The 26,057-nt window shown below is 41.3% G+C and overlaps 1 long non-coding RNA gene across 1 annotated transcript in view; it reads left to right on the top strand.

Moving 5' to 3' along the window:
• The first annotated feature begins 5,302 nt into the window (after positions 1 to 5,302).
• LOC123383008 overlaps positions 5,303 to 26,057 on the top strand; it is a 29,532-nt gene continuing 8,777 nt past the window's right edge. Inside the window, exon 1 of the long non-coding RNA XR_006592175.1 lies at positions 5,303 to 5,423. This is a non-coding gene — a long non-coding RNA (uncharacterized LOC123383008). The remainder of the gene's footprint in view (positions 5,424 to 26,057) is intronic.

Here is a 26,057-nt window from a genome sequence, read left to right as displayed (position 1 = left end):
ACGCTCTGTCTCTTTCTCAAAAACAAACATTAAAAAAAAACAAATATGTCATTTTATAAGTCTAATCCTTCTACATGTTTATAACAAAAAAACTGCAGTTACCTGTCTCTCCCTGAATTCTGATTCCTGCTTCCCAGAGGCAGCCACTACCGACTTCCAGCTGTTTTCTGTTCTTGTGACCTCCTCATTTACAAATAACATGCACGTACTAATACTAAAACAAACAAACAAACAAACAAACAAATAAATAAATAAATAAATAAATTTAGTCTAAAATCCCACTTCAATCTTTTTTTAAGTGTATCTCACAGGTACATTTGTTCATGCCACAAAGGGAACAACACTCCTACAAGTGTACACATGATGTTCCATGTTCCATCCAACAGAGCTTCCTGAAGTTTACAGTCAGGCTGATAGTCCCTCTGATGTGTACTTCAAGTAAAGCTGATTAAAGATGACCGTGAGCAGGTGCAGGACTCAGAGCTTTCAAAGCTTTACTTTTTTTTTTTTTTTTTAATCAGTAACCCTGATTTTATAAGTCATGAAGTCCATCAACCTCATGCTACCCAAATCTCCTGGTAAACTTGGGTGTAGTAGAGCTTCATGGGGATCGCAACATTTTTAATAAGGCTTTTAAGCACCTCGGCGCAGTCCCACCAGCTCAGGCCACCTGACTCAGAAAGGTCGAAGCCTAGTTCAGTCTTGTTGCTTCTCTTTTCAAATTAAATTAGAAGTATGGGATAAATTGTATATTATTTAACTGAAATCTCAAATCCATCTATGATGTTTCCCAGAGTCAAGCCCTCAGTGATTACCACAATAGAATATATACTTAAATTATGTCCAAATTATTTATTTCAAGTAGGCAATGGCTTTCTTTTCTTAAAATTCTAGACTCTCAATGGTCACTGGATGGGTGGTTTTATTCCCATTTGTTAAACTCTTTATGTGCACTCTATTTTTTTTTAAGTTTGTTTTCCAGTAATCTCTGTATCCAATGTGGGGCTCAAACTCATGACCCCAAGACCAAGAGTCACATGCTCTTCTGACTGAGCCAGACTGTCATCCCTCTATGCACTGTAACAACCTGGAGAACTTGCTCATGCTTTGAACTTGGGAAAGATGTTTGGTGAGGGTACCCATCAATTATGCTGGCCTTAGAAGAATAACATTTCCAAAATAGAAGCACTGCTCTCAGCAATAGGACATCCCTTTCCTGTTCAAATCTGTATTTCTGCTTTAGAATCTATTTAAATCAGCATCCATTTTTGCAAACAATATTTTGAATCAGATCATCATGCTGAATGGCAACACACAAAAAAACAGCATTAGCACTTACTCCTTGTAAAGAGTGGACTTGATGGGAAAGGGGGCAGGAGGAAGATCTTTCTCTTAATAAACATAAATGACAACAAAATAGCTTTTATGTATTAAATTGACACTATATATATTATCTCATGTGATTCTCACAACAACCAAATAAGGTAAAAGTACATTTTTTTTTAATCCCCCACTTTACAACTGATGAAACCAGAGGTTGAGAATAACCTGGTGGGGAGCCTGGGTGGCTCAGTCAGTTAAACCATCCAACTCTTGATTTTTGACTCAGGTCATGATCTTGTTCATGGGTTTGAGCCCTGCGTTAGGTTCTGTGCTGACAATGCAGAGCCTGCTTTGGATTCTCTGTCTCCCTCTCTCTCTGCATCACCCTCTTAAAATAAATAAATAAACTTAAAAAAAAAAAAAAAGAACTTGGTGAAAACAGCATGGGGGGCACTGGCAGAGCTGGGATATATACCTAGGTAGTCTGACACCAGAGACTGCATTTAGCTACTACTCTGTACTTAACACGAACCACATTTGTACTTTAGAAATTTTATTAATAAACTAAAATAAAGCAGACTGTCACAAAGTAAAACCTATCTCCCTGTGAAAACTGGGTTATATAACACATACACATGGCCAATGAGAAGCCACAAAAACAAAGCTACGGTAAGCTGATTTAATAGTTTTAGTAATATCACACCTTAAATTTTATAAAATAGCCTGCATTTTATACCTCAGCTTGCTTACAAAATAACCATGTATTATGAAGTATACTTGAGACCAATCGAGGATATAATATTCTCCAACAGTTATAAATAACATGGTAGTTAAAACAAGCATTAAATCTGTCATCAAGGCTTATTATTTTCATATTTGGAAGAGACTTTTGTAAATTTTGTTCCAACTCCTTTTCACAAGAGGCCAAAGAAGTAAGTGACTTGCCCAACCAAGGTGACATAGCTAATTAGCAGAAGGGCTGTACTCAGAGCTCAGGTCTCCTGGCTCCTAGCCCAATGCTCTTTCCCTGTTGTGTCCATGACTACCCAGAAAGTGTGCTCCCTCTGAGAATATGATAGGCTTTCTAGATGGGACTCAGAAATGTCTATGTAGCTGGTTTTGGTGAAAATGACCTTTATCGTTAAAGTTTTGGTAGGGAAAAGACATCTTGGTTGCAACTTAGGGGATAGAAAGAGGCCTTGAGGGGTGCTTGAGTGGCTCAGTCAGTTAAGCATTTGACTCTTGGTTTTGGCTCAGGTCATGATCTCACAGTTTGTGAGTTCCAGCTCCAGGTGGGGTTCTGTGCCATCAGCACAGAGCCTGCTTGGGATTCTCTCTCTCCCTCTCTCTCTCTCTCTCTCTCTCTCTCTCTCTCTCTCTCTCTCTGCCCCTTCCCTGCTCATGTACCTGTGCATACTCTCTCTCTCTCTCTCTCTCAAAATCAATAAACATTTAAAAAAAAAGAGAGACTTGAGTGTCTGATGCTGACTCATATCTGCTTGCTGTCCTGGAGTCTGATTCCACAGCTACTGCCTATGGATTGAGAATTTAGAGAAGTTTTGGTGGGGAGAGAGCATGTGGGGGGTGGATGAGCCATTCTTTTTTCTTTTTTCTTTTTTTTTTAATGTTTATTTTTGAGAGAGAGAGCATGAATGGGGAAGGGGCAGAGAGAGAGGGAGACAGGATCCAAAGCAGGCTCCACTCTGACATCACAGAGCCCCATGCTGGGCTCAAACCCACAAACTGCCAGACCATGACCTGAGCCGAAGTTAAGTGCTCAACCAACTGAGCCACCGAGGCATCCCTGGATGAACCATTCTTTTTTTTTTTTTTTTTTTATATAGTTTTGTTTTATTTTTGAGAGGGAGAGTGTGTGAATGGGGAGACATAGAATCTAAAGAGAAGAGGGAGACATAGAATCTAAAGCAGGCTTCAGACTCCAAGCTGTTGGCACAGAGACTGACATGGGGTCAAATTCACGGACATTGAAATTGTGGCCTGAGCTGAAGTTGGATGTTTAACCAACTGAGCCACCCAGGAGCCCCTGAATGAGCCATTCTTATTTTTTTTTTTTAATTTTTAATGTTTATTTATTTTTGAGAGAGAGAGAGACAGAGTGTGAGCAAGCGAGGGGCAGAGAGAGAGGGAGACACAGAATTGAAGCAGGCTCCAGGCTCTGAGCTGTCAGCACAGAGCCCGACGCGGGGCTCGAACCCACGAACTGTGAGATCATGACCTGAGCCAAAGCCGGACACATAACTGACTGAGCCACCCAGGTGCCCCTAGAGCCATTTTTGGTTTAAAACTGTCCAGGGGTGCTTGAGTGGCTCAGTTAAGCAACCGACTCTTGATTTTGGCTCAGATCTGACAGTGCAGAACCTGCCTGGAATTCTCTCTCTTCCCCTCTCTCTTCCCCTCCCCTGCTCGTGTACTCTAAATAAATAAACAAATAAACTTTATAAAAAATATATATATAAAGCTGTCCAAAGAAAGTTTAACGGGTTCATTCTTTTGATATCAGTAAATCTCTCTGTAGAAGTTACAGATACATAGGACATGATCTCGAATGAAGGACATGAAAATGAATGGAGTACTGATACATGCCACGATCTAGGTGAAATGTGAAAACATTATGTTAAATGAAAGAAGCCAGTCACAAAAGGCCACATATTATATGATCCTATTTATATGAAATGCCCAGAATAGGCAAATCCATAGAGACACAAAGTAGATTAGTGGTTTCTAGGGATTGGGAAAGAGAGAGAAATGGCTAATTTCTGTTAATAAATTTGGAGTTTCAAAAAAACACAAAAAACAAAAAACATGGAGTTTCTTTTGAGGACAATGAAATTTAGATAGTAATGTTGGTTTTATAACTCTGTGATACACTAAAACCCACTGGACTGCATGCTGTAAAAGGATGAATTTTATGGTGTGTGAATTACATGTCAATAAAGCTGTTATATAAAAAAGCCTATCATATAACATTAAAATTATGTCTTTCTATGTATTTGTCCTCCTACTGGAATTAGACTATGAACTCCCTTCATCCTTACATATTGTAGGTACTCAGTGAACATAATAAATACCTGTTGATCAATAATTCATTCACTGACATCTTTGAAAGAAGTTTAAGACTTCGACAGGCAGTGGGAATGAAAGATTATTGGTGGCTGGGCAGAGGTATAGAGAAGAAAAGGCACCGAGTTTGAGCAACCTGAAATCCCATCTGGCTAGGAGACATAGAAAAGGAAGCTGTCCAGATATGGGTGGTAAGGGTGGTACTACCTAGTAAACATGTACCATTTTTTTAAGTTTATTTACTTATTTTGAAATAGAGAGAGTGTGTAAGTGGGCAGAGAAACGGGGAGAGAGAATCCCAAACAGACTGCACCCTATCAGGGCAGAGCCTGATACTGGGCTCAAACTCACGGACCATGAGATTATGACCTGAGCCACAATCAAGAGTTGGATGCTTAGCTGACCGAGCCACCCAGGTGCCCCAAAACATTTTTCCCCCCAAATTTTTAATGTTTATTGCTGAGAGAGAGAGAGAGAGTGAGCAGGGGAAGGGCAGAGAGAGAGGGAGACACAGAATCCGAAGCAGGCTCCAGGCTCTGAGCTGTCAGCACAGAGCCCCATGAGGGGCTCAAACCCACAAACCATGAGATCATGACCTGAGGCGAAGTTGGAAGCTTAACCAACTGAGCCACCCAGGTGCCCCAAACATGCGCCATTTAGAATTGTCCTTCAATATTTTGGCTAAGTGGTGGTGTTTTGCTAATGAAAAGTATTTTCAAACAAAATGCTGATTCAACCTTTCTCCCTTACACCTTTTCTTCTTTTTTTTCTTTTCTTTTTGATTTTTGATCTACTGTTTTTATTAACAAGGTTTATAGAAACATTAAATATTTAAAACCAAAGGCCAGTTCTTAGGTCTCATTTACTTGTTCCCTATGCCTTTTCCTACTCCATTAGTTTACTCAAAATCTACAAGGGAGAGTGCTCCAATTAGAGCAAAACAGAGGAGGAAAACCTTTTCATCGTCGGCTGTCACGACCAGCTCCGGCCACACTGGAAAGCCTGCTTTGAAAGCCCAGGTGATCATCATGCTTCTTTCACGCAACTACTCTGCCCTGCTTTCACACAGTTCTAAAGCCAAAAACCTACTGTTCGCACCTGCCTGCCCAGCTTCTTTCCTTCCTTCTTTCCTTCCTTCATTCAGCAAATATTTATCAAGCACTTTTTGCCAGGTGTTATGCCAGGCGCTGGATATAGCAGCAAATAAGTAAACTATGTTAATATGTGTTCAGTATCCAATGTTGGGCTGAAGCCTTTCTATTGGACTATTAGTAGCAATATTTTAGAAAGATTAAAAAACCAGTTCTAGTGAATGCAAGATACTATCTTGTATTTGAATAGAACCATATAGTATTTAAGGATTTCACATGCAAGATTCCATTTTATACTCAAATCTATTAAAAAGAAAAAAGGGTAGGGCAAATATTATCTTCATTTTGCAGATGACACAAACGAGATTTAGGTAGGTTAGATGATTTCCTTCAAGGTCACACAGCTAGTAAGCAACAAAGCTGGCTTGGGAACTCAGCTCTTACTTCTGATTGGTTGCTTTTTCTATCACCCCTTACTGGGACAGGAAGGTCTGACTTCCTAGGAGGCAGCTACCTCACTCTGTGTGTAAATAAGGCGGTAGAGAACTGTTCCCTTTGAGTTTTTAATTTTTTTTAATGTTTATTTATTTTTTAGAGACAGAGACAGAGACAGAGTGTGAGCTTGGGAGGGGCAGAGAGAGAGAGGGAGACACAGAACCCGAAGCAGGGTCCAGGCTCTGAGCCATCAGCACGGAGCTGACATGGGGCTCGAACTCATGAACCATAAGATCATGACCTCAGCTGAAGTCAGGCGCTCAACTGACTGAACCACCCAGGCACCCCTTAAATTTTTTTTTAAGTTTATTTTAAGTAATATCTACACCCAATGTGGGGCTTGAGCTCACCACCCCAAGATCAAGAGTCACATGCTCTTCTGACTGAGACAGCCAGGCACCCCTCTTTTTTAATTTTTAATAAACCATCACTGTGCTTGTTGTCAATTGTATAAACAAGCAGCCATTGAGAAGCAAAATAATGAACCCAGCAGATGGGGACATTGTGAAAATATGTTTCTGTAAGACTTGTAAGTGTGTAATTAGTGAGAACAGAAATCAAACCCTAGCTAAGTGTGTAGTTCCTGACCCAAAGTTCTCTCCTAGAGATATTTCTCATTTATGTCAGCTATTGGCCTCTTTGGGAATGATTTCCAAATTCAATTCAACAAATGTTGTGGGAATGACAAAATGACTGTTGCACTGAGAATATAAACAGAAGTGAGGCCCCTTGTCTACATAGGGAAGCAAATAATTAGAATACAATGTAAATACATGCTATAATGGGCAAGGGCTATAATGATAATGGAAGTTTTCTTAAGAACCAGAGTTAGGAAACAATCACTTATAAAGATAATTCTACATTAAAATCTTAAATCTTTCTGACAACCTCCAAGCTTTCCAGCTCTCTTAATGAAAATAATATTTGGGGCACCTGGGTGGCTCAGTTGGTTAAGCATCCGACTCTTGATTTTGTCTCAAGTCATGACCTCACAGTCGTGGGATGGAGCCCCACATCAAGCCCCCAGCTGGGCTCTGAGCTGAGCATGGTGCCCCCTTGGGATTTTCTCTCTCCCTCCCTCTCTGTCCCTTCCCTGCTCAAGCTTTCTCTCTCAAAATAAATAAGCATTTTTTTAAATTATGGAAAATAACATTTTATTGATTAGCTGTTATGTACTGAACACTGTGCTAACTGCTTTATAGGTATTATATCTCATTTAATCCTCACAAGAGCGCTGTGAGTATTTTTCATTTAACACATGGCGAATCTGGGGCTCAGAGAGGTTAAGTGACTTGTTCCAAGTCCCACAGCTGGTAAGTAGACGGAGCCAGTTTGGGATCCCAAGTACATCCTCTTAATGGAGACCCTGAAGAGCCTCTTTTCCTCCTAAAGCGACTGTTCTTTGATCTTACTGAGAACTCAGAAGCCTTGGTTTCCTTTTTTTCCCTTTCTGCTGGCCGTCACTTTTCCTTTCTTTACTCTCTATCCTCCAGCCACACCAAACCACTCATAGCAACCCACCTGGTGTGTGGTATAGCACTTTTCCTTTGTGCACATTGTTCCCACTGCCTGGATGAGCCAAATCACAGAGCTACCAAACCCATTTTGAAATATGACAGTGAAAGATGAAAAGGAACCGTAACACTAAAGTATATTTGAAAAGTTAATACATCAGTCCCATAATACCAAAAGAACTAAGGAAACTACAGAACTAGAAAATTCGTGGTAGACTTTACATGTGAAAATATCTTACTGGTAGAATTTAGGGAACACACTCTATTCGATGCAGTTGTAAGATTCATATAATCTGATCCTGTATTACAGGACAAAGATACACATAGTTAATATCTCAAGATATTATTTCTTTTTTTTAAAGTTTATTTATTTTTGAGAGAGAGAAAGAGAGAGAGAAAAGAAAGAGCAGAGCCGGGTCAGAGAGAGAGGAGGACAGAGGATCTGAGGCAGGTTCTGCACTGACAGCAGAGAGCCTGATGTGGGGCTCAAACTCACGAACCATGAGATCATGACCTGAGCTGAAGGCAGACAACTACCTGAGCCACCCAGGCACCCTTCAAGATATTATTTCTATATATGGTATTCTTTGACAATGATGAAACAAAATTTTAAATACATTCTTAATGTAATATCTTTTAAAATAAACACATGAACACATATATGTATCTGTATATATATATATATATATATATATATATATATATATATATATACACACCACACATATACTTTTGACTTTTTTTTTTAAGTGATATCTACCCCCAACATGAAGCTCAAACTCACAAACCCATGACCAAGAGATCAAGACTCACATGTTCTAAGGACTGAGCCAGCTAGGCACCCCGCATATACTCTTAAATAAAACCTAAGTCATAAAGCAAAACCAGCTCACACTATAATCAGTTTTCTAAACAACAAAATTAAAATATACATATCATTTATTAAGTCAGTATTTGGAAGAAAACCTCTTTGCTCTTAAATGCTTATAGTAGCAAAATAATTTTTTTTTAAGAGAAAGAGTGCAAGTGGGGAACTGGGGCAGAGGGAAAGAGAGAATCCTAAGCAGACTCCATGCTCCATGCAGAGCCCAACTCAGGACTCGATCCCATACTCCTGGGATCATGACCTGAGCCAAAATCAAGAGTAGAATGCTCAACTGACTGAGCCACCCAGGCGCCCCGTAGCAAAAAGAAAAAAATTTAAGAAAGAAGCATGATAAATTAAGTCTTTCTCTAGAGTATGAAAAGAAACAGTATTTCTTTACAGTCCAGTTCTGTTGTATCTTAACATTTTGCCATATTTAAAAAAAAATTTTTTTTTCAACGTTTTTATTTATTTTTGGGACAGAGAGAGACAGAGCATGAACGGGGGAGGGGCAGAGAGAGAGGGAGACACAGAATCCAAAACAGGCTCCAGGCTCTGAGCCATCAGCCCAGAGCCAGACACAGGGCTGAAACTCACAGACCGCAAGATCGTGACCTGAGCTGAAGTCAGACGCTTAACCGACCGAGCCACCCAGTCCCCCCTGTTAATTTTTTTTAAGTTTATTTATTTATTTATTTTGAGAGAAAGACAGTGTGAGCAAGGGAGGGGCAGAGAGAGAGAGAGAGGGAGAGAGAGAATCCCAAGCAGGTTCCGTGCTGTCCAGACTGAGCCCAATGCAGGGCTCAATCCCACAAAGCTGAAATCATGACCTGAGCCGAAATCAAGAGTCAGTCAGCAGGTCACTTAAGTAACTAAGCCACCCAGGTTCCCGTGTTCTGTTAATTTTTAAAGAATTATATTGGTTTGCTTATCAATTTTATTTTTTGTCTGTATTTTAATTAATTAAATTAACTTTAAAAAATTTTATTTTAGAGAGAAAGAGTGTAAGCAGAGGAGAGGGGCAGAGGGAGAGAAAGAGAATCTCAAGCAGGTTCCATGCTCAGCACAGAGCTGGGCACAGGGCTTGATCCCATGACCCCAAGACCACAACCTGAGCCAGAATCAAGAGTCAGACATTCAACCAACTGAGTCACCCAGGCACCCCTACTTATTTCTTTATTTATTCATTTAGGTAGGTAGGTAGGTAGGTAGGCTCCACACCCAGCATGGCTTGAACTCAAGACCCTGAGATCAAGACCTGAGCGGAGATGAAGAATTGGATGCTGAAGCGACTGAACGACCCAGGCACCCCAATTTTATTTTATTTTTAAAGATTAAAAAAGTTTTTTTTAATGTTTCATTTTGAGAGAGAGACAGACAGACAGAGAGCAAGCAGGAGAGGTGCACAGAGAGGGAGACACAGAATCCAAAGCAGGCTTCAGGCTCTGGGCACAGAGCCCAACATGGGGCTCAAACTCATGAATGCAAGATCATGACCTGAGCCCAAGTCGGACCCTTAAATGTCTGAGTCACCCAGGCGCCCCTATTTTTAAAGATTTTAAGTAATATCTATACCCAACGTGGGGCTAGAACTCACAACTCTGAGATCAAGAGTTGCATGCTCCACCAAATGAACCAGCCAGGTACCTTTTGTGTTTATTTTATAACTGATGACAAATAAACAGTTTGCCTTGGGGGAAAAATGAGAAACCACCAGATTAGTTAATAAAAGAAAAATTCGAAATAACAGAATCATGGACAGAAAAAAGGTCACATGACTCGAACATATTTTTTAATGACAGTAATGTTATATTATGCCACAAGCTTATAGAATATGCTAAAGAAGAGGAAGAGAAGACCAGCTTATGATACTGTAAGGACACCAAACTCAAGGGGGTCACAGAAAGAAACCAGGAAGATACATACAGCAGAGAAACAAGTAGGTACTTAACAAATTATTAATAGAGCAACAACAAAAAGGGTGACCATTTCATACACTATTGCTGGGAGTAGAAATTTTTTTCTGGAGTACCATTTAGAAATATCACAGTTTTTTTGTGGTTACCATTTGACCCAGCAATTGTACGTTAGAAAGTTTTACTGAAGAAATGTTTAAATATGAATGTTTCAAAAGAGAGATTGCTCATCACACATAATTTTTATTTTTTAAAAGATTTTATTTTTAAGTAATCTCTACACCCAACATAGGGCTCAAACTTAAACCCCAAGATCAAGAGTCGCACAGTCCATCTACCCAGCCACCCAGGCACCCCACACCACAGGATATTTTTAAGAATAAAAATTTAGGGGGTGCCCGAGTGGCTCAGTCTGTTGAGCGTCCAGCTCTTGATTTTGGCTCAGGTCATGACCCCAGGGTCGTGGGATAGAGCCCTGCATTGGGCTCCACAGTGAATATGGAGTCTGCTAGAGATTTTCTCTCTCTCTCTCTTTCTCTGTCTTGTTTTCTCTTTCTATCCCTCTCCCCTACTCATGCTCTCTCTCTCAAAAAATAAATAAAACATTTTTTAAAAAAAGAATAAAACTTTGGCAACTATCTTAATTTGATGTGGTGTAGAAACAGTATAATTTTCTATGTTTTGACGTAAATGATGACCAAAATCTATTGATAAAAGAAAAATGCAGGTTATAGAAGGTATGCACGTATAACCTAATTTAAAAAGAAAAAAAAGGCTAAGGAGATGTATATGAAACTGTTTAATAGTGTTATCTCTAGTGAATGAGATATGAATGAAGTCTTCCCTTTTACTTAAAACATTTCTAATTGATTTTTTTACGGTGACTAAAATTGGTAAAGTCAATGAAGGTATTTCTGTTAGGGGAAAAAGGATCACTTGAAAGACTCTTAGAAGACTTTTCCAAATTTTAAAAAACTGTACAATCCCCATATTACATTACATTACATACTATCTTTTTTTAACAAAAAGATAAGGACATATTTTACAATTTTGCTTCTTTTATGAAATTAAATGCATTTTTTAAATTTTTATTTTCCCCAGTTTTATTGATGTATGACGAGTACATAAAAGCAATATTTTTAAGGTGTACAACATGATGTTTTGAAATGATACTACAATCAAGCTAATAGCCTATCCATCACCTCACATGGTTACTACTGTGTGTGTGTGTGTAGTGAAAACACTTGAGATGTACTCTTAGTAAACTTCAAGTATGTAGTATATTATAGTGTATTATTATTACTATAGTGGCCATGCTGTAAATTATTCATCATATAACTGAAAGTTTGTACTTTGGTACACTTTGGTCACTATGAGGCTAGTGTGGTTTTAACTCTAAAAACTTGAGAAGAATAACCAGAAAGAAAAAAGTGTACTGGTTAATCCTGTTTTTGAATATGGGTGTAATCTAACTCTGCTACACAGACATAGCTGAGCCGTCCCCACCGTCTAAGCAGGCTTGTACTACAAGCGTTGCAAAAGGCAAGGGGCCACTGCACTTAAGGAGTGAAAATAAGTCAGATCATTATCTCAGTGGACTCTAAGAAGGCAGATAATAATACCATTTGAAAACTTAAGCATGATGTGGTTATTATTTTTTTTTTAATTTATTTCTTTTGAGAGAGACAGAGACAGTGAGAGTGGGGGAGGGGCAGAAAGAGGGAGAGAGAGAATCTCAAGCAGGCTCCTCGCTGCCAGCGCAAAGCCCAAGGGACTCAAACCCATGAAACCTCGATATTATGACCGCAGCCAAAATCAAGGGTCAACCAACTGAGCCACCAAGGCAGCCCTGATGTGGTTATTATTTTTTTTAATATAAAATGTATATATGCATATAAAATGTGGCAAAACATTAAGATATGACAAAGGTGGGTGGAGGATGCACTGATGTTCTTTACATCATTATGCTCTGTATTTCAAAATACAAAAGATTAGGGGATGCCTGGCTGGCTTAGTAGGTAGAGCATGTGACTCTTGATCTCAAGGTTGTGAGTTTGAGTCCCACATTGGGTGTGGAGTCTACTTAAAATAAAATTAAAAAAAATTTTTTTGAGCTTATTTATTTTGAGAGAGTGAGAGAGAGAGAGAGCACGTGCACACACAAGTGAGGGAGAGGCAGAGAGAGGGAGAGAGAGAGAACCCCAAGCACGCTCTGCATTGTCAGTGCAGAGCCCAGTTCGGGGCTCAAACTCAGGAACCTTGAGACCATGACCTGAGCTGAAACCAAGAGTCAGACATTTAACTGACTGAGCCACCCAGGTGCCCCAAAATTTTTTTAAAAATTGAAAAAAAAAATACAAAAGATTAGATGACTAAAATTATATATATATTTATTTATATTTTTGTTTTATATATATATTTGTTTTATATATTATTATAGATAATATATAATTCTATATAATATATATTATATATACATTGACTAAAATTATATAAATGTAATATATTAATATTAATAAATATATTTATATAATTTATATAATTGTATATTTTTAATTGTATTTTCAAACTTTATATATATATTATATATATATTAAAAAAATTTTTTTTTAAAAAAAATTTTTTTTTTTTTTTTAACGTTTATTTATTTTTGAGACAGAGAGAGAGCATGAATGGGGGAGGGTCAGAGAGAGGGAGACACAGAATCTGAAACAGGCTCCAGGCTCTAAGCAGTCAGCACAGAGCCTGACGTGGGGCTCGAACTCACAGACTGAGAGATCATGACCTGAGCCAAAGTCAGACACTTAACCGACTGAGCCACCCAGGCGCCCCTAAAAAAATTTTTTTTTTTTGTATTTTCAAACTTTCCCTCTCATTAAGGAAACCTTTTCTTGGGTCTCCTCAAGATAAAGCATTTGCTCTTTCCTGCTCTTCTAAGCCAGTATCTCAAAAAAATAGCATCTTCCTCCTCCTTTCCCAGTCCCTCTTTCAACCTAGCAATAATCTTGTAGCTTTAGGTACCCACACATTGTTGAAACTTACCTTAGCAAAGGTCACCAATGAGATGTTGCTAAACCCCAAGGCCACTGTTTTGTCCCTTCCTACATGGCATTTCACATGGTGTATTACTGCCTTTTGCTTGGTTTCTAAGGAAGCAGCCTATCCTAATTTTCCTTCTAGGTCTCTGACCAGGCCTTCTTGATGGCCTGTGTGGCTTTCTTGTCCTCTGCACACCACTTCTCTCCACTGCCATGGCTCCAGCTGTACTATGTTGATGACCCTCAAGTCTCTGGTCTTCCATGCAGACCTCTCCTCACAATGCTAATATCCTTTAGGTTGGAGGCTGGGCTTCAGTCCTCACTCTACCATCTACCTTAGGCCATTTGTTTAATCCATTAATTCTTTGTCTCATCTGAAAACAAGAGTACCTCTCCAAACAGTTGAGAAATAAGTTTGTAAAGCACTTATCACAGTATCTATCATATTTGATCAATAAATGTTAGCTACGTGGCATCTCCACTCAGCTATTCCAAACACAGACAAAAATTCCATATGTTCCAAAGTAAACGGATTACTTTCTCTACCTATAAATCCACTCATCCTTCTAAAGTCCCTCCTGGGCCACGCTAGTTAGAATCCTGCACCATGCCTAGAATTTTTTCCTTCCCTGGCGCTCCTCTTATTCAATGTATCACAAGGCCCTGCCGATTCTTGTTCCTTAAAATCTCCTGCCCAGCGCCTCCTCTTTATTTCTGCTTCCTCTTGTCTGGTGCAGGCCTTCTGTATGCTCATCTCAATACTCTAGGTGCCTCTGGGTTGACCTCAGGGGCTCCAGGTTTGCCCTCTTAAATCCCACTGCCCTCCAGTGACCTCCCTAAAACACTACTCTGGCTGGGTCACCTTATCTCTAAACCCTACAGTGATTCTGAGTCAACAAAGGAAGGACCAGTGCACCGGTGGGACAGACTGAAAGCTTCTTGCTCAGCTCTCTTTCTCCATCATGAAAGGCATTTTTATTAGTTCTAGACGGTTGCATCTAATAGTAACTGAGTTCTTTGTGATTAACTTCATACTCTCTATCGACCTCTTTTAAATTGCAAACATTCCAGGGAGGGATAATAGAGTAAACCCACTATGCCTGTTGTATAGAGTTGGAGAGAAAGCCATTGTGTGGGACTCCCTGAATGGGAGCACTAAGGGAAAGCTGTGCTGAAGGTATGAGTGTTTGTCTAGGAATGTGTGAAGAATTTGTAAGAACATTTTATTTCCTGGTTGGACCATCTGTTCTACAGATATTGGGTCTTAGGGCAAAGGTGGCCCTTCTGCCACATACAACAGATGCCAGTTGCCCACTCAATGCCACCTACCACGTCCTGCACACTTTAACCACATCTCCCAACAACAGTGTCCAACACATTTATCAGGCAATGAAATCCAGGCTTGGAACCCTGTTCTGCTCTTGGAAGCAAATAATTTGTGAGTCACTCAAGACCTACTGTGATTCCTGGGTGTGAGATTTTAAAACAAGTGCTCTTCCTCCTTTCAATCCCTCCCCACTTCTTCTAGGCTAGTTGTTCTCAAAGCGTGGTCCCCTGGCCAGCAGCATCACCATTACCTTAGGAACTTGGAAAAGCAACTTCTCAGGCTCCACCGTTGGCACGGCTAGAAGTTAGAAAGGGAAGGATGGAAGGATGATAGCCGAGAGACTGAGAAAAAAGGGGCTAAGGCCTGGAGGTCTCAGTAAGATCAAAGAACAGGGCTTTAAGAGGAAAAGCACCCCTGCAAGGTCTCGATTAAGAGGATGCACTTGGGAGTCCAAACTGGCCCTATCCACTTAGCAGCTATGGGACTTGGGACAAATCACTTAACCTCTGAGCCTCAGACTCTTCACCTGTAAAACAAAAAATAATCACAGGGTTGTTGTGAGGATGAAATGAGACATACTACCCGTAAAGCAGTTAGCATCACCATCCAGCATATGATGGGTATTCAATAAAAATGTTATTTTCATGAAGGCAGCTGGAAAGTTTGGAGGTTTCCTGAAAGATTTAAGGTTTCAGACGGGGACGGGACCCCGGGAAACTCTGTTGTAACACGCCCTCCAGGTGATTCTGATGCACGTGCTGAAGTCTTGCAAACCACATTAGAATCACCTGGAGAGTCTGTAAATTCCCACACCCAGACTGCACCTCAGACCCATTAAACCAGAATCCCTGGGGGGTGGAGCCAGCCCAGGCCTCAGTGTTTTTAGAGCTCCCCAGGTGATTCCAACGTGCAACCCAAGCTGGAAGCCCACTGCCTCAGCTCACGCTAATATAATTTAATAGCTATCATTTATGAAGCATTTATAATGTGCCAAGCATTGAACTTCTCATTTACATTTACATATAATCTTCGCAACAACTCTAGAACTTTAGTATTGTTACTCCCGCTTTAAAGAAATTAATATTGAGGTTTCGTGAAGTTTTTATCTTGCCCCCAGGCACAGGTTAGCAGAGTCAGGATTCAAATGCAGGATTTTCTGACTCAAAATCAGGGCCACAGCTCCCTGCCCACTGCTAGATAACACAGCATTCTTGATGTTATTGTTAGCACACGAGCGCATGTGTTCAGTGGCAAAGTGACACTGGGGACTTCAGCGGCTCCAAAAAAGCACCCAAAGGGTGCTTGGGTGACTCCGTCTGCGAAGTGTCTGCCTCTTGATTTCGGCTCAGGTCATGATCGTGAGTTTGAGCCCCACGTCGTGCTCTGCTCTCTGGTGCCAGAGCCTGCTTGGGGTTCTCTCTTCCTTCCTCTCTGCCCCTCCCTTGCCCTCAAAATAAACAAATAAATTTTTTTAAAAAACGTGAAAAAAAGCATTCAGTAATCCTGGGAGTTAGGTTTGGGACTCAGACAAACCCAGCTTTCATGCTGGCTCTCCCCAAGGTCCTACTTTGGGACTTAACCTCCCTGAAGGTCAGTTTCCTTAGGTATAAAATGGAGATATTAATACTTAGTAGAACTGCTGTGAAGATCAAGGCAGGTAGCACCCGTGAAAGTGCCTGGCACATACTAAAATCACAACAAATATCTACCTTGCCCCAGTGATAAAAATTCCTTCTCCACCTTGACCCTAACCTGTGAGAGCCTAGTGGTTATGGGTTGTTGTTACCTTGGGAATAGTAGTTTCTTTTTCTTCAATGTTTTCCACTGCTTGACTCTATTTACATTAAAAAAAAAAAAAAAACATTTTAAATGTTTATGTATTTTTTTATTTTTAAATTTTTTTCAACTTTTTTATTTATTTTTGGGACAGAGAGAGACAGAGCATGAACGGGGGAGGGGCAGAGAGAGAAGGAGACAGAATCGGAAACAGGCTCCAGGCTCTGAGCCATCAGCCCAGAGCCCGACGCGGGGCTCGAACTCACGGACCGCGAGATCGTGACCTGGCTGAAGTCGGAGGCTTAACCGACTGCGCCACCCAGGCGCCCCGTAAATGTTTATGTATTTTGAGAGAGAGAGAGACAGAGCGAGAGTAGGAGAGGGAGCGAGGGAGACACAGAATCCGAAGCAGGCTCTGGGATCTGAGCTGTCAGCACCGAGCCCCACGCAGGTATCAAACTGAGATCATGACCTGAGCCAGTCAGATGCTCAACCGACTGAGCCACCCAGGCTCCCCTTTATTTACACTTTCTATTCTCCACTCTGACCCTCACGAGAGCCAGCTCTCTCTTCTCCTTGCCACTGTTTGAATCACCCTACCCAAATCTTTGCCCAGATGCATGAACCAAATCACCTCCTCCCTTTCTTTTTTTCTTTTTTTTTTTCACCTCTTCCCTTTCTAGTTAGACATTCATTCTGCTCAGGCCAGATCCCTCCTCTTCTCTTGATTAACCCGCCCCTCTCTGTGGTCCAATGCCCACAGGCCTTGCCTGCTACTGAGGCCTTAGCGTAATTACAGTGTTGGCCTTCACAGCCTTGGGTTGATGGCACCTGGTTGGATCACAACTTCCGGGCCCATTGGAATACCCAGCCTCTGGGAAAGCCTCCAAATGAAGCAATCTTCGAACATCTCGCTCTCTACCTAGATTCACCAGTTTTTAATTTTTGTTTTTTTAGCATTCCACCACGCCTGGCCAGGAAGGCTTGTTTCTCTAGACTCGGACAAAACTTGCAGGGATTTAGGGAGGGAATTTTGAGTCTGTCCCTTTTGTTTTGTGGCTGAGGAAACAAACTGTGGTAGATCAAATGAAAGTCAGTGGTGGAACCCAGACCTTAATTTGGGTTTTCTTACCCTGCAAAAAGCACTCCTGCACCAGGAAGCTGTGTCTTAGTAGAGACTCCTCTGGACTTGAGTTGTAGTCATGTGACTTTTACAGCAAGACCTGTACTAGGTTACACTGACTTTCTTGCTATTTTTTAGTTAATATTTTAGAATTGTGTACTAGGGGCGCCTGGGTGGCTTGGTCGGTTAAGCGTCCGACTTCGGCTCAGGTCATGATCTCATGGTCCGTGAGTTTGAGCCCCGCGTCGGGCTCTGTGCTGACAGCTCAGAGCCTGCAGCCTGTTTCGGATCTGTGTCTCCCTCTCTCTCTGCCCCTCCCCTGTTCATGCTCTGTCTCTCTCTGTCTCAAAAATAAATAAACGTTGAAAAAAAATTTTTTTTAATAAAATAAAATAAAATTGTGTACTAATTAAAATACAGTCAGGGTGCCTGTTGGCTCTGTCAGTTGCGCCACTGACTTCAGCTCAGGTCATGATCTCACTGTTTGTGAGTCCAAGCCCTACATACGGAGCCCGCTTCAGATCCTCTTGTCTCCCTCTCTCTCTGTCCCTCCCCTGCTCTCTCTCTCTCAAAAATAAATAAACATGGGGTATCTAGGTGGCTCAGTCGGTTAAGCATCTGACTTCGGCTCAGGTTATGATCTCATGGTTCGTGAGTTCAGGCCCCGCATCGGGCTCTGTGCTGACAGCTCGGAGCCTGGAGCCTGCTTCAGATTCTGTGTCTCCCTCCCTCTCTGCTCCTCCCCTGCTTGCACTCTGTCTCTCTCTATATATCAAAAATAAATAAGCATTAACAAAAAAAAATTTAGAGTAAGTTCTTTTTAAAAAAAACATTAAAAAAATAATAAAATGTGACCATAGTAGAAAAATATAGTAAAAAAGAGAAAGAAAAATCAAGAGAAAGAGACACAAAAAGACAGAAGGGGTGGGGGCAGGGTAGAGAGAAGCAGCTAAAATTAAATGACAGGAAGAGAACAGGAGAAGGAAAGGGTAAGCAAAATCTGAGGCGTGGAATGGATAGGCATCAGAGGTGACCCTCAGCTTCTGGCTCTGCATGCACGATCACCGAGAGAACATCACTAACCCTACCAGCAACCCCAACTGCCCCACCCCACAGGTCTGAGGCTCTGTTCACATTCCGTCCTTTCTCTACCCTTAACGTTGCCCCCCATCAGCAGGTGAGACCAAAAAGCCAGGAAAGACTTAAGAGTGTGTGTGCTGGAATAGGTGACTCAGATAAATTAACACATTTCAGCGCTTGGTACAGAATTAAGCTTCCCCTGACTCTCAATGTAGGAAACGTTCTGGGGACACTATTCCCTTACCTAATTTAATAATCGGGGTCAAATTTGGATATACCCCCATCTCCAACTCACTCACTCACAGAGTATCAAATCAAACTGGGGATCCCAAGAGCAAGGTCATCTCTCATTCCATTACACTGTGGGAAGGTAAATAACGCACAAGCAAGAAGCAGAGACACATCCTGACTCATTCACTTTTTTAAATTGAAGTTTTTATTGAGATAATTATACATTCATCGGCAGTTGTAAGAAATTAAGCAGAGAGCTCCTGTCTACCCTTTACCTAGTTTCTCCCATTGGGAACATTTTGCACAACTATGGTAAAACATCAGAACCAGGATATCGACATTCGTGTAGTTCATTTATTTAGACTTCTCCTGCTTCACTTGTATTTAGATCTATGCAATTTTCTCACACATGAAGTTTCCTGTATCCACCATCGTAGTGTAGATATTGAATAGCAACCTGGCAACCATTGTCGTGTTTCTAAAACTTTATTATTCTAAGAATTTTATATAAATGAAATCAAAGAGGATGTAAACTTTAGGGGTTTGGCTTTTTTCACCCAGCATAAGTCCTTGGGAAGTCATCCAAATTGTTTCAAGTATCAGTAGTCGGTTCCTTTTCATTGTTGAGTTCATTTACTTTTTTACTCTGTGATAGTGAACAAGTCACTTAGAAGTTTATACTTTTTGGGGCACCTGAGTGGCTCAGTCTGTTAAGCATCGGACTTCAGGTCATGATCTCATGGTTCGAGCTGCCTCGCACAGGGCTCTGTGCTGACAGCTCAGAGCCTGGCACCTGCTTCAGATTCTGTGTCTCCTTCTCTCTCTCTGCCCCTCCCCCGCTTGTGCTCTCTCTATCTCTCTCTCTCTCTCTTTCAAAAATAAATAAACATTAACAAGTATTAAAAAAAAAGAAGTTTATACTTTTCTCCCTGAGGGACCTTGGAAATGGTCTTAACCCTTCTAAGCCTCCATTTATTCATCTGTCTTTTTTTTTTTTTTTTTTTTTTTTAATGGTGTGAAGTTGATAAGAGCAGAGCTTCTCTCAGGACTGATACTAAGATCAAATAAAGTAATGGACACAACAGGTATTGTGAACTGTAAAGTGAAGTATACATGTGAGACATTATTATAATCGCCTCTTGGAAGGAAGCTTCTATTTTAAATTTTGTTTTTCCTGCTTCCAGACATATCAAATTACTCCCATTTTGGGATTTTCTTCCTGCCAGCTGAACTCAAGGGGGACTCAAGTTCAACTTTCAGCCCTCCCTTGAGGAAATTGCTAACCTGAGCAGAGAAGGAGAGAGGTGGTAGGGTGGGGAGGGAACAAGGGAGAGAGAGACAGAGAGAGACAGAGAGAGACAGAGAGAGAGGTGGGGAAGAGGAGGAGAGAGGGAGGGAGAGGCTCAGAGAGAGAGGAAGAGGGAGAAGGAGAGTGCATGAAGCTTTCAGGGCTCTTTTGAAGCATTCTCAAACCTGTTCTGATGACAGAGTACCTCAAAATCTACTAGCAATTTGCAAAACACTGCCAAAATTGCTAAAAACAGCTCCGGGATCCAATACAAGAACCAATTTCAATGGCAGAAGAAAATACATTTAATTCTGTATATGCAGTATAAAATCAGTCATGAGCCCTCATATCCCTGAAAAAGAGCAAGATATCTAAGCCTGGCTGCCTGTTTCTAAGTCTTTCTGTTAATACTCATTTTGTGTTCGAAGCTCAGCAGAAGACAAGTGATATCAAGCTCTAAAGGTTGTGAAAAGTTTAGGAGAGATAAACTATTTTATTTTCTTTTTCAAGTGTTTATTTTTAAGAGAGAGAGAGAGACAGAGTGTGAGCAGGGGAGGGGCAGAGAGAGAGATTGACACAGAATCCTAAGCAGGCCCTAGGCTCCAAGCTGTTAGCACAGAGCTGGATGTGGGGCTCCAACTCAGGAACCACTAGATAGTGACCTGAGCCCAAGTCTGTCGCTTAATTGACTGAGCCACCCAGGCACCCCTTAGGGGAGGTAAACTTAAAACTTGAAAGTTCTTCCTATTAACCTCTCCCCTCAGAAGGTATTTCTTTTGTTTTGGTGGGAATATTCTTGCACATCTCACCTCTACTCTATTTAGCTAAATCAGAATTACTGAAGGAGTTTTAAAAATATATAGACTCAATGTCAATTATACCTCAATTAAAAACAAAAAAAAATTAAAGAAATATATAGATTCCATTAGTAAAAACTAAATTCAAATCTAATGACAATAGGGGCACCTGGGTGGCTCAATCGGTTAAGCAGTTCAGTGTCCGAGTCTTGATTTTGGCTCAAATCACCATGTCATGGTTGGGGGTTTGAGCCCTGGATCGGGCTCTGTGCTGACAGCTCAGAGTCTGCAGCCTGCTTCAGAGTCTGTGTGTGTCTCTCTCTCTGCCCCTCCCCTGCTTGCACTCTGTCTCTCTCTCTCAAAAATAAATAAACATTTAAAAAATTAAAAAGAAATTAATGGCAATGAAAGATAATCTACATATATATGTATTTCAACTCCCACTCCTACTAATTTAGTAAATCTGGGAGGGGACCAGAAACCTGTTTTATTTATTTAAATTAATTTATTTTTTTAGGCTTATGTAGTTTTGAGAAAGAGAGAGAGAGAGAGAGAGAGAGAGAATGAGAGAGAATGAGTGGGGAGGGGCAGAGAGCGAGACAGAGAATCCCAAGTAGGCTCAGTGCTGTAGGAACAGAGGCTGATGAAGGGCTCGAACTCACGAATTGTAAGATCATGACCCGAGCCAAAGTCAGACACTTAACCGACTGAGCCCCCCAGGCACCCCAAAACTTGTTTTATTTTTAAAAATTTTTTTTTAACGTTTATTTATTTTTGAGACAGAGACACACAGAGCATGAACGGGGGAGGGGCAGAGAGAGAGGGAGACATAGAATCAGAAGCAGGCTCCAGGCTCTAAGCCATCAGCCCAGAGCCCAACGCAGGGCTCGAACTCACGGACCTCGAGATCGTGACCTGAGCCGAAGTCGGACGCTTAACTGACTGAGCCACCCAGGTGCCCTTTGTTTTATTTTTTAAGTTCCTGGATGATTCTGACATTCAGCCAGGTTGAGAACCTCCTCTATTTCTCATGCCTCTTACGGCCTTTTTCTGATATCCCTGGGTCTTCCTCTCTCCTGGAAGATCTGTCCTCGCAAAAGTTTTCCTTTTTATCAAAAGCTGGCTTCTGGTTGGTTTTCAACCTCACTCCCTGGAACTACCTTTGTCAAGGTCATTATCACTTCTTTTTCTTCCTCAACAACTCAGCAGCTTTTGACTTGGTGGCACACCCTCTTGGCTTGAAATACTTTCACCTTTTGATTTCTGCCATGTTGGGCTGTCCTACCTCTCAGATTCTTCCCTCTCAGCTCCTTTGCAGGCTCCACCTCCCATGCCTCACTCCTCCAGTTCCCTTTCCTAGAGCTCCTGATGGCCTCCCTTTTCTGCCTGGCCTGCATTCTGTCCCTGTGTGATCCCAGTTAGGCAGATGGCTTTCAATACCATTCATCTGTTGTGTTCCCTTTGGCAACACATATACCACCCAGATGCTAATGGCATTTACAGTTCCGCAGCTGATCTTCTACCAGAGCTCAACACCTCCATTGGTGATCTACTAGGCATCTCAACCTTAACATGTCCAAAAGAGAACTCTTGACCACCCCCAACACCACCGCTGTTTCTGCAGCCTTACTCCCGTCATGTTATAGCCCCACTATCCAGGCAGTTGTTCAAGGTAAACATCTAGCAGTCATCTGTGCTTCTGCTTACCTCTCCATCCACCTACAAAATCCCATCAGAACCTCTCCACTTACTGTCTCTCAGCTACTTCTCTGACCATGCCACCATGATCTCTCAGCAATGATTGCAATTGCTCCCTAATTGGTCTCTCTGCTTCCATTCTGAGTTGATGTTCTACCGAACACTATTAAAAATGTAAATGAGGTCAGACCACTCTCCCATTTAAAATTCTAATGACTTTTCACTGCAAATTGAATAAGATCCAACTCCTTATTTTGGAGCTTACAAAGTTTAAACAACACAGCCCTGAACCCTCGTACTGCTGTCCCCTCTGCTTGGAAGATTCTTCCCAGAGATCTTTGCATTATGGACTCCTCAACATTTAGGTCTTGGCTTGAACATCACCCTAAGAGATACTTTTCTGAAGACTCTCAACCTGCCCTGTCTTTCACTTTGTCGTTACCTGACTTTTCTCCAATGCCCTTTCCCTCTCTGAAATTTTTATTTACATATTTGTTTACTTGCTTATTGCTGGTCCAGCCCCATTGGAATGCAAGCTCTAGCTCCACAAAGTAGATGTTCAGTTAACATTTGCTTAATAGATCACTTATTCACACGAGAGTGTAAATGTCTGACAAGTGCTCCAAGTACTCCATTTTTCTTGGGCGTTACATTTTAATTGGGCTCAAAGCTTTAAGATCAGGAAAAAGCAAGCTGGTAAGATTTTAATTATCAATTTACTGACTGAGGAGAATTTCTTCACCACTCCCCTGAAAAATCATACCTCTATTTTTATAGGCCACCCCTGTTTAATGTCTGTACTTGCTTCTGGATCCCCTCCAACTTTCCTGGGAGGTTCCCTCAGAAAACTGTTCTTCCCTAGTTGAATTCCACACCCCCCACCCCAACATTAATAGATGTTTGAACATCCGGGCTTACAGATTCTTGTTTGCAGTAGCTACACCTTGGGTACTCTTCTCAGAGGCAATGTCAGGTTCTGGGGGTCGGGTGATCTTTATCCACCTTGCACCTCAGCAGTTTTCAGTAGCCTATTGCCACCTCAGCGTGGTGTTCCTGGTCTGTCCACACCCTCATTCTTGCTTACCAGCTCAGCTGAGCCCATATTTCCTGTGCCTTTTCTGGCCTATACCTTTTCTTGCTTTTTTACTGGCTAGATGCCCTAATTTTGCCTCCAGCTTCTCCATTTCTGGAACCGTTCCACCATTCCTGCTGCTGCAATTCTGCCCCCTAGTAGCTGAAATTGGAAACACATCTCGGAAGGAAACCACAGCACTCCTATTTCTAGAGCAGCTAGCTTCCATTCCCAGAAGAACCCAATTGCTGGAGAATCTCTCCACTCAAGGGGGTTCAGGAGAACTGGCTCTCTCTGTGTCCTGGTGACAGTCAAGCTATTTCTGTATTCAGAATTACCCCCATCACCCCATCAATGGTATATTCCCTTTTCTCCTCCATGTCCCTTGTTCACGACAGGGAGCTCTCAGGGCTGAAATGAGAATTTGGTAACTCTTCAAATTAACAGATATTCTGTAAGTGTTCAACATTTATTTAGTGAGGATGGAGAGAAACTAATTTCCTATTCATAAAAAGTAATCAAACTAAGGGATTTATAACATGTAATTTCCTAAACCAGAAAACATCCTGGGAAGGATAATTTTTTTTTACTCTCCAGAGATAAACTGAATTTTGACTATTACCATAGGTTAGATTTGTCTGTTATTGAACTTCATATAAATGGAATTATACAATATGTATGGGGGAGGGGGAGCCTCTGGCTTCTTTCATTCAACCTTTTTATTCAGTAATCTCTACGCCCAACGTGGAGCTTGAAAATACGACCCCGAGATCAAGAGTCACATGCTTTGCCTGAGCCAAACCAGGTGCCCCTCATTCAGCATATTTTTGAGATTTATCCATGTTATTGCATCTAATAGTTCTTTTTATTGCTCAGTAGAATTCCATTGTATGGACATGGCATAATTTCTTTATCCATTCTCCTGTTGATGGATGTTCAGACTGCTTCCAGATCTTTTCAGGCTATTATAAATAAATAAAGCTACTGTGAACACTTGTGTACAGCTCTTCACGGATGTTATGGGTTTTTTAAAATTTTTTTAAAATCTTTATTTATTTTTGAGAGAGAGAGAGAGAGAGAGTGAGAGCAGGGGAGGAACAGAGAGAGAGGGAGACGCAGAATCCGAAGCAGGCTCCAGGCTCCGAGCTGTCAGCACAGAGCCTGACGTGGGAGTTGAACCCCTGAACCGTGAGATCATGACCTGAGCCGAAGTCGGACACAAAACCGACTGAGCCATCCTGGCGTCCCACGGATGTTATGTTTTAATTTTTCTTGGAAAATTACTTAGAAACAGAATTTGCTGGGTCATAGGGCAAATATTTGAGTTTATTAAAAAGTGTCAGTTTTCTAGGGCCCCTGGGTGGCTCAGTCGGTTCAGTATCAGACTTCGCCTCAAGTCATGAATTCGAGCTCCGCGTAGGGCTCTCTGCTGTCACTTCTGAGACTGGAGTCTGCTTTGGATTCTGTGTCTCCTGCTCTCTCTACCCCTCCCTCGCTCCTGCTCTGTCTCTGTCTCTCTCTCCCCAAAATAAATAAACATGAAAGAAAGAAAGAAAGAAAGAAAGAAAGAAAGAAAGAAAGAAAGAAAGAAAGAAAGAACGAGCCAGTTTTCCAAGGTGGTTGTGTCACTTTATATTTTAGGAGACATAAAAAACTTTAAAATTGAGATAATGAAATAACTCACCTTCAGTCACTAGTTCACTATACTTTTTTCAGTATAAGAAGTTCATCGTTTAGGGCCATCAGACTCCAGGAAACCGTTAATTGAAAGGTCTTGGGACTGGAGGCTCATCTTTTAGTTGTATAGCACAAATTGTACAATCAGGTCACAAAATTAATCACTCAAGATTGGTCAGTTCTAGCAAGGCATGACTTTTTATTTTTCTAAAAACTGCTGTGTACTTTCGGCTAGTTCTGTAAACAGTCTAGTGAAATCTCAAGTTAACCGGTACAATATTTCAAATTTATTCTAGTAATGTTTTTTTTTTTAACTTAATGTTTATTTATTTTTGAGAGAGAGAGAGAGAGAGAATGAGCAGGGGAGGGGCAGGGAGAGAGGGAGACATAGAATCTAAAGCAGGCTCCAGACTCTGAGCTGTCAGCACAGAGCTTGACGCAGGGCTCGAACTCATGGACCATGAGGTCATGCCCTGAGCTGAAGTCAGCCACTCAACCGACTGAGCCACCTAGGCAGTTTGGGGCCACCTTTGAAGACTTGCAACACATCAGGCTTCTGTTGGGGCCCTTTTTCCTTCTCATTATACATACTCTCCCAGGAAAGTTCACCTACTTTTTTTCCTTTAATTACTGGCTCATGATGACTCCCACATCCCTATCTCCTG

The sequence above is a fragment of the Felis catus genome, chromosome F2, assembly GCF_018350175.1.
Source record: "Felis catus isolate Fca126 chromosome F2, F.catus_Fca126_mat1.0, whole genome shotgun sequence".
Lineage (NCBI taxonomy): Eukaryota > Metazoa > Chordata > Mammalia > Carnivora > Felidae > Felis > Felis catus.
This window is presented reverse-complemented; position numbering and strand designations above follow the sequence as displayed.